Source organism: Salvelinus sp. IW2-2015, unplaced genomic scaffold (genome assembly GCF_002910315.2).
Source record: "Salvelinus sp. IW2-2015 unplaced genomic scaffold, ASM291031v2 Un_scaffold8043, whole genome shotgun sequence".
NCBI classification, from domain to species: Eukaryota; Metazoa; Chordata; class Actinopteri; order Salmoniformes; family Salmonidae; genus Salvelinus; species Salvelinus sp. IW2-2015.
In genome coordinates this window covers 1-8,385 of record NW_019949303.1, presented here as the reverse complement: position 1 = coordinate 8,385, position 8,385 = coordinate 1, and positions in this window count along the sequence as shown.

Below are 8,385 nucleotides of genomic sequence, written 5' to 3'. Positions count from 1 at the left end.
CTGGAACGCTCCATTCCTCCACCAACTCACTTAACCCATTTAAATCCTCCTGGAACGCTCCATTCCTCCACCAAACTCACTTAACCCATTTAAATCCTCCTGCAACGCTCCATTCCTCCACCAACTCACTTAACCCATTTAAATCCTCCTGGAACGCTCCATTCCTCCACCAACTACCCACCAGCTCTTTTTAAGTCATTATATATAATTCTACACTTGGAATGTCCATCTAAAAGGTGTAATTTTCCTGAATGGAATCTGAACCTAAAGGGATTTATGTTGGACAGCTCCTCAGGCTAATGATCCTCACAGGAGGGGTTATCTTTACACAGGCCGCGGCCCAATTCGCCCCCTATTCTTAGAAGGGCCCATAAGACTCTGGTAAAAATGAGTGCCTTACATAGGGAATAGGGTGCTATCTGGGATACAGACAAGATCGTTAACTCACAGATCCCTTTTTCCAAATTATTTTTTCAAAAGGCTGGGGGTTGAGAGGTGACGAGGGGGGAAGGTGTGTGTGTGTGTGTGTGTGTGTGTGTGTTGTCCTGGCCGTTGAGGTACCAGCTATGCCTTATGAAATCAGTGCTGGAATTAACAGGTGGCTGGCTGGTGGCACACACACACACACACGCACGCACACGCACACACACACACCGGCACACGGAGAGACACACACACAGGTGTGCACACACACACACACACACACAACACCACACACACACACACACACACACACACACACACACACACACACACACACACACACACACACACACAATGCTTGGCGCATGGGGGAGTTGACGTAAGTTTGGTCAGAGAGAGCGAAGGGGCAGATTCTGCTGTACTTCTCAAGAAGCTGTAAAAAGATTCTCCATAAACATATTCCCTTCAAGAGCTGTTACCCTCAACACACCCACATACGGACAAACTGAGAGAGAGGGAGGGAGGGAGGGAGGTAGGGGGAGAGAGGGAGGGAGGGAGAGAGAGAGAGAGAGGGAGGGAGGAAGGGAGGGAGGGGAAAGAACACTAGCTGCCCAGAGAGAGAGTGTGTGAGGGAGAGAGAGAACAAGAGAGAAAAGAGGAGAGGAGAGTGTAGTATTCATGTCAGGCTCTGTCTTCCATCACTGTGACAAATCCCAGAGGTCGAGAGTACTGTAGATCGAAGCTGGACAAACAGCACTGACACACACACACACACACACACACACACACACACACACACACACACACACACACACACACACACACACACACACACACACACACACACACACACACACACACACACACACCACACACACACACACACACACACACACACACCACACCACAACACACACACACGTGGCCCGCTCCGCTCCACACCCCAGAAATCACGGGGGTCTTCCTCTCTCTCCCTGGGCCTCTTGAACAGAAATGTTTCGGTGTGCCGGACAGCTTTTAAATTGCTTTTCACATTTTGAACAGACGCCAGTGATCCAAAACCCCAAAGTTCTTCATTCGCCCATAAGAAAGTAGGATTTTATTCATAAAAACGATTTTGGATCCATGTTGAAATGTCAAACTAACAGGGAAGATGATAAAGACATCTGAAACAACACACTCAGGTCATATTCACAGATCATCAGGTAGACATCTCTCTTTATGTGTCAAGTTTGGATCTTCGACTATTTCATCATTATAAAACACAACACACACAGATCCTGAGGACGGTGAAGGAGAAGACAGAGCTGTTAGACAGTGAAGGAGAAGATAGAACTGTTAGACGGTGGAGGAGAAGACAGAACTGTTAGACAGTGAAGGAGAAGACAGAGCTGTTAGACGGTGGAGGAGAAGACAGAACTGTTAGACGGGGGAGAGAAGAAGAACTGTTAGACGGTGGAGGAGAAGACAGAACTGTTAGACGGTGGAGGAGAAGACAGAACTGTTAGACGGTGGAGGAGAAGACAGAACTGTTAGACGGTGGAGGAGAAGACAGAACTGTTAGACGGTGGGAGAGAAGACAGAACTGTTAGACGGTGGAGGAGAAGACAGAACTGTTAGACGGTGGAGGAGAAGACAGAACTGTTAGACGGTGGAGGAGAAGAAAGAACTGTTAGACGGTGGAGGAGAAGACAGAACTGTTAGACGGTGGAGGAGAAGACAGAGCTGTTTAGACGGTGGAGGAGAAGACAGAACTGTTAGACGGTGGAGGAGAAGACAGAACTGTTAGACGGTGGAGGAGAAGACAGAACTGTTAGACGGTGAGGAGAAGACAGAACTGTTAGACGGTGAAGGAGAAGACAGAGCTGTTAGACGGTGGAGGAGAAGACAGAACTGTTAGACGGTGGAGGAGAAGACAGAACTGTAGACGGTGAAGGAAGAAGACAGAACTGTTAGACGGTGAAGGAGAAGACAGAACTGTTAGACGGTGGAGGAGAAGACAGAACTGTTAGACGGTGGAGGAGAAGACAGAACTGTTAGACGGTGGAGGAGAAGACAGAACTGTTAGACGGTGAAGGAGAAGACAGAAACTGTTAGACGGTGAAGGAGAAGACAGAACTGTTAGACGGTGGAGGAGAAGACAGAACTGTTAGACGGTAGGAGAAAGACAGAACTGTTAGACGGTGGAGGAGAAGACAGAACTGTTAGACGGTGGAGGAGAAGACAGAAACTGTTAGACGGGAGGAGAAGACAGAACTGTTAGACGGCGGAGGAGAAGACAGAACTGTTAGACGGCGGAGGAGAAGACATAACTGTTAGACGGTGGAGGAGAAGACAGAACTGTTAGACGGCGGAGAGAAGACAGAACTGTTAGACGGTGGAGGAGAAGACAGAACTGTTAGACGGTGGAGGAGAAGACAGAACTGTTAGACTGGAAGTTATTACAACTGGACCGGCTCAGACGCTTAGTGACAAAGAGAATGACAGATTTTACATCGGTGCCCAGTAGAGAGAGAAGAGAAGGAGAGGACAGGAGAGGAGAGGACATGAGAGGAAGAGGAAGAGAGAAGAGAAAGAAGAGAGGAGAGGAGAGGAGAGAGAGGAGAGGAGAGGAGAGGAGAGGAGGAGAGGAGAGGAGAGGAGGGAGAGGAGAGGAGAGGAGAGGAAAGTAGGACAGAAAGGGACATACACTTAGTGACATTGTAATGGCATATTTTCTCTCTCCATCCAGTGAATATGACCCCTGCCCTGGTGAGAGAGGGGCTCTTTGGGACACACCCACCACTTTACTGCACGTCTGGACAGATTACGGCCGTGTGCCACTCGCAAGTCTACCAACAAAAGGATGCTTCTTCGTTCAAGCATATAGAATTTACAGACTTACTAATATAAAAGATGGAAAACATCAAATGTTCCTTATAATTCCTCTAATTCTAATACCTTATAAGTGCAATAAYTGAAGACTATTGTGTGCAGTAAACTCAAGATATCATGTGAGTAAGTGTTCAAAAACTATACCGCTCCCCCGTCTAAACCAAGACTCCTCCTCCTCCRCCTCTTAGGCCCGACTTCCTCCCTCAGATAACCTTTAACCTTCCTCCCTCCCGTAGTCACCGCACCGGCCGCAAGGGGGGTGGTCATCTCCAATAACGGCTTCACACTAAGAATTCAACTAATAATGCTCTGGTTATTGTATACAAATACAAACTGGCTATTTGTCTCTAACAGACATAGAGAATGACAGTCTGCACCTATGTGACATGGAGAGAGATAGAAGGAGAGATAGACAGAGAGATTGATGGAGAGATAGAGAGATTGATGGAGATTGATGGAGAGATAGAGAGAGAGAGAAGGAGAGATAGACTGGGGTCCGCTCACCAACCAAGAATTCACAAAATGGGACACCAACACCAAATTAAGACTCTGCATGCAGAATTCTGCAAAAACATCCCCTGTGTACAACATAAAACACAAAATAATGCATGCAGAGTCCCCTAAGCAAGCTGGTCCTGGGGCACTGTTCACAAACACAAACACACCCCACAGAGCCCCAGGACAGCAGCACAATTAGACCCAAGCAAATCATGAGAAAACAAAAAGATAATTACTTGACACATTGGAAAGAATTTACAAAAAAACAGAGCAAACTAGAATGCTATTTGTCCCTAAACAGAGAGAACACAGAGGCAGAATACCTGACCACTGTGACTGACCCAAATTAAGGAAAGCTTTGACTATGTACAGACTCAGTGAGCATAGCCTTGCTATTGAGAAAGGCCGCCGTAGGCAGACCTGGCTCTCAAGAGAAGACAGGCTATGTGCACACTGCCCACAAAATGAGGTGGAAACTGAGATACACTTCCTAACCTCCTGCCAAATGTAGACCATATTAGAGACACATATCTCCCTCAGATTACACAGATCCACAAAGAATTTAAAAAAAATCCAATTTTGATAAACTCCCATATCTACTGGGTGAAATACCACAGTGTGCCATCACAGCAGCAAGATTTGTGACCTGTTGCCACAAGAAAAGGGCAACCAGTGAAGAACAAACACCATTGTAAATACAACCTATATTTATGTTTATTTATTTTCCCTTTTGTATTTTAACTATTTGTACATCATTACAATACTGTATATATACAGAATATGACATTTGTAGATTGAAGGAGAGATGGAGAGAGATATAGAGGAGAGATAGAGGAGAGAGAGAGAGGAGAGATAGAGGAGAGAGAGAGAGAAGAGAGAGAGAGATAGAGGAGAGAGAGAGAGAGAGAGAGAGAGACAGAGAGAGAGAAAGAGAGAGAGAAGAGAGAGAGAGAGAGAGAGAGAGAGAGAGAAGGAGAGAGAGAGAGAGAGAAGAGAGAGAGGAGAGAGGAGAGAAAAAGAAGAGAGAAAGACGGAGAGAGAGAAGAGAGAGGAGAGAGAGAGAGAGGTAAAGAGCAAGCTACTACACACTAAGTTCAAAGGTCATTCAGGGGGAGTGTCGGGCGGATATGCCCACTGAAAGAGGCCAGTTTTCAGCCTGGTTTCCCCTCCCTGCCTGCTTCCATCCATGGTCCACTGCAAATGGTCCAGCCCTGAATCATCTATGGTCCACTACCCACCGCTAGGTCTCTGGGCCTGTGGGTCTCTAACTAGGGGGAGGGGGGTGACCAGGTACTGGCTGATCTAGCAACTCATTTCTGGACCTGCTATCTGCCTCACCTGGAACCCTGTTATAACAAGACACTCACTAAGGTTTGGTGGGGGGAGGACTCAGAAAGACTCAAAGAGAGAGCAAGGAGAAACCAGTGTTGGTGTAACCAGTGAGGTGAAAGAGGAGAGTTAGAGAGAGAGGTAGAGAGAGGTAGAGAGGTAGAGAGAGTAGAGAGAGAGGTAGAGAGGTAGAGAGAGAGAGTAGAGAGGTAGAGAGAGAGGTAGAGAGAGAGGTAGAGAGACATAGAGAGAGGTAGAGAGAGGTAGAGAGAGAGGTTAGAGAGGTAGAGAGAGGTAGAGAGAGAGGTAGAGAGAGACAGAGAGAGACAGAGAGAGAGGTAGAGAGAGAGGTAGAGAGTTAGAGAGAGGTAGAGAGAGAGGTAGAGAGAGAGGTAGAGAGAGACAGAGAGAGAGGTAGAGAGAGGTAGAGAGAGAGGTAGAGAGAGGTAGAGAGAGAGACAGAGAGAGAGGTAGAGAGAGGTAAGAGAGCGAGGTAGAGAGCGAGGTAGAGAGAGATGTAGAGAGAGAGGTGGAGAGAGAGGTAGAGAGAGAGGTAGAGAGGTAGAGAGAGAGGTAGAGAGAGAGGTAGAGAGAGACAGAGAGAGAGGTAGAGGTAGAGAGAGAGGTAGAGAGAGACAGAGAGAGAGGTAGAGAGAGGTAAGAGAGAGAGGTAGAGAGAGGTAGAGAGAGGTAGAGAGGTAGAGAGAGAGGTAGAGAGAGAGGTAGAGAGGTAGAGAGAGGTAGAGAGAGAGTAGAGAGAGGGGTAGAGAGAGGTAGAGAGAGGTAGAGAAGGTAGAGAGAGGTGAGAGAGTAGAGAGGTAGAGAGAGGTAGAGAGAGGTAGAGAGAGAGGTAGAGAGAGAGGTAGAGAGAGGTAGAGAGAGTAGAGAGGTAGAGAGAGAGGTAGAGAGGTAGAAGAGAGACAGAGAGAGACAGAGAGAGAGGTAGAGAGAGAGGTAGAGAGAAGGTAGAGAGAGGTAGAGAGAGGTAGAAGAGAGAGGTAGAGAGAGAGGTAGAGAGGTAGAGAGAGAGGTAGAGAGGTAGATAGGTAGAAAGAAGAGAGAGAGTGTATTGAGTCATGTGTTGGAGGTAATGACGCTTGACCAGCAGGCTGATATATGAGCCCGTTTCCCTCTCTCCTCTCGGGTGAGGGCTAGGGGGGCGCTGGCTGGGGATGGAGGGTGAGGCTTGTTTGGCAGCACGCTCCTTTCTCCAAGCCCCATTAGGATCACACAGCGGGAACCACCGCTTCGGCAGGCACAGAGAGATCCACACACACAGAGTCACACACACATACATACAGGACACACACACACCCGTGTGAGTCCCTGCGCCCCACAGTGGTCTAACTGTAGGTGTGAGGTCCTGCGCCCCACACTGGTCTAACTGTAGGTGTGAGGTCCTGCGCCCCACACTGGTCTAACTGTAGGTGTGAGGCCCTGCGCCCCACACTGGTCTAACTGTAGGTGTGAGTCCTGCACCCCACCCTGGTCTAACTGTAGGTGTGAGGCCCTGCGCCCCACACTGGTCTAACTGTAGGTGTGAGGTCCTGCGCCCCACACTGGTCTAACTGTAGGTGTGAGGTCCTGCGTCCCACACTGGTCTAACTGTAGGTGTGAGGTCCTGAACCACACACTGGTCTAACTGTAGGTGTGAGTCCCTGCGCCCCACACTGGTCTAACTGTGAGGTGTGAGGTCCTGCCGCCCCACACTGGTCTAACTGTAGTGTGAGGTCCTGCGCCCCACACTGGTCTAACTGTAGGTGTGAGTCCTGCGCCCCAGACTGGTCTAACTGTAGGTGTGAGGTCCTGCGCCCCACCCTGGTCTAACTGTAGGTGTGAGTCCTGCGCCCACACTGGTCTAACTGTAGGTGTGAGGTCCTGAACCACACACTGGTCTAACTGTAGGGTGAGTCCCTGCGCCCACACTGGTCTAACTGTAGGTGTGAGGTCCTGCGCGCCACACTGGTCTAACTGTAGGTGTGAGGTCCTGCGCCCCACCTGGTCTAACTGTAGGTGTGAGGTCCTGCGCCCCCCCTGGTCTAACTGTAGGTGTGAGTCCCTGCCGCCCACACTGGTCTAACTGTAGGTGTGAGGTCCTGCGCCCCACACTGGTCTAACTGTAGGTGTGAGGGGGAAACATAGCAATGATATTGACATGGCATGAGTATATAGACAGCCAACACTTGGGCTGAACGTGCTGTCTACTGCCCTCACGACAAACCACATCAGTCTCCACAGACAGTCTATACACTGACCTGGCTGACACATACAGACAGTCCTCACACTGACCTGGCTGACACATACAGACAGTCCTCACACTGACCTGGCTGACACATACAGACAGTCCTCACACTGACCTGGCTGACACATACAGACAGTCCTCACACTGACCTGGCTGACACAGACAAGTCAAATCAAATCAAGTTGTTTTGGTCACACCAGTACCAGTCACACAGAACCAGTCAGTAGTACCAGTCACACAGTACCAGTCAGTAGTACCAGTCACACAGAACCAGTCCACACAGTACCAGTCACACAGAACCAGTCACACAGTACCAGTCACACAGAACCAGTCACACAGAACCAGTCACACAGAACCAGTCACACAGTACCAGTCAGTAGTACCAGTCAACAGAACCGTCACACAGAACCAGTCACACAGTAACCAGTCACACAGAACCAGTCACACAGTACCAGTCACACAGAACCAGTCACACAGTACCAGTCAGTAGTACCAGTCACACAGAACCAGTCACACAGTACCAGTCACACAGTACCAGTCACACAGTACCAGTCCACACAGAACAGTCACACAGAACCAGTCACACAGTACCAGTCACACACAGAACCAGTCACACAGTACCAGTCACACAGTATCAGTCACACAGTACCAGTCAGTAGTCTGGACACTCCTACTGATTCCAGGGTTTATCTTTATTTTTAATATTTTCTACATTGTAGAATAATAGTGAAGACATCAACGCTATGAAATAACACATATGGAATCATGTAGTAACTAAAAAGTGTTAAACAAATCAAAATATATTTTATATTCTTCAAAGTAGCCACCTTATGCCTTGATGACAGCTTTGTACACTCTTGGGCACTATGGTGTTGAATGCTGAGCTGTAGTCAGTGAACAGCATTCTGACATAGGTGTTCCTCTGGTCCAGCTGGGATGGGCAAGTGGGCAGTGGGCAGTGGGCAGTGTGAGGTGGGCAGTGAGCAGTGGGCAGTGGGCAGTGAGCAGTGGGCAGTTGG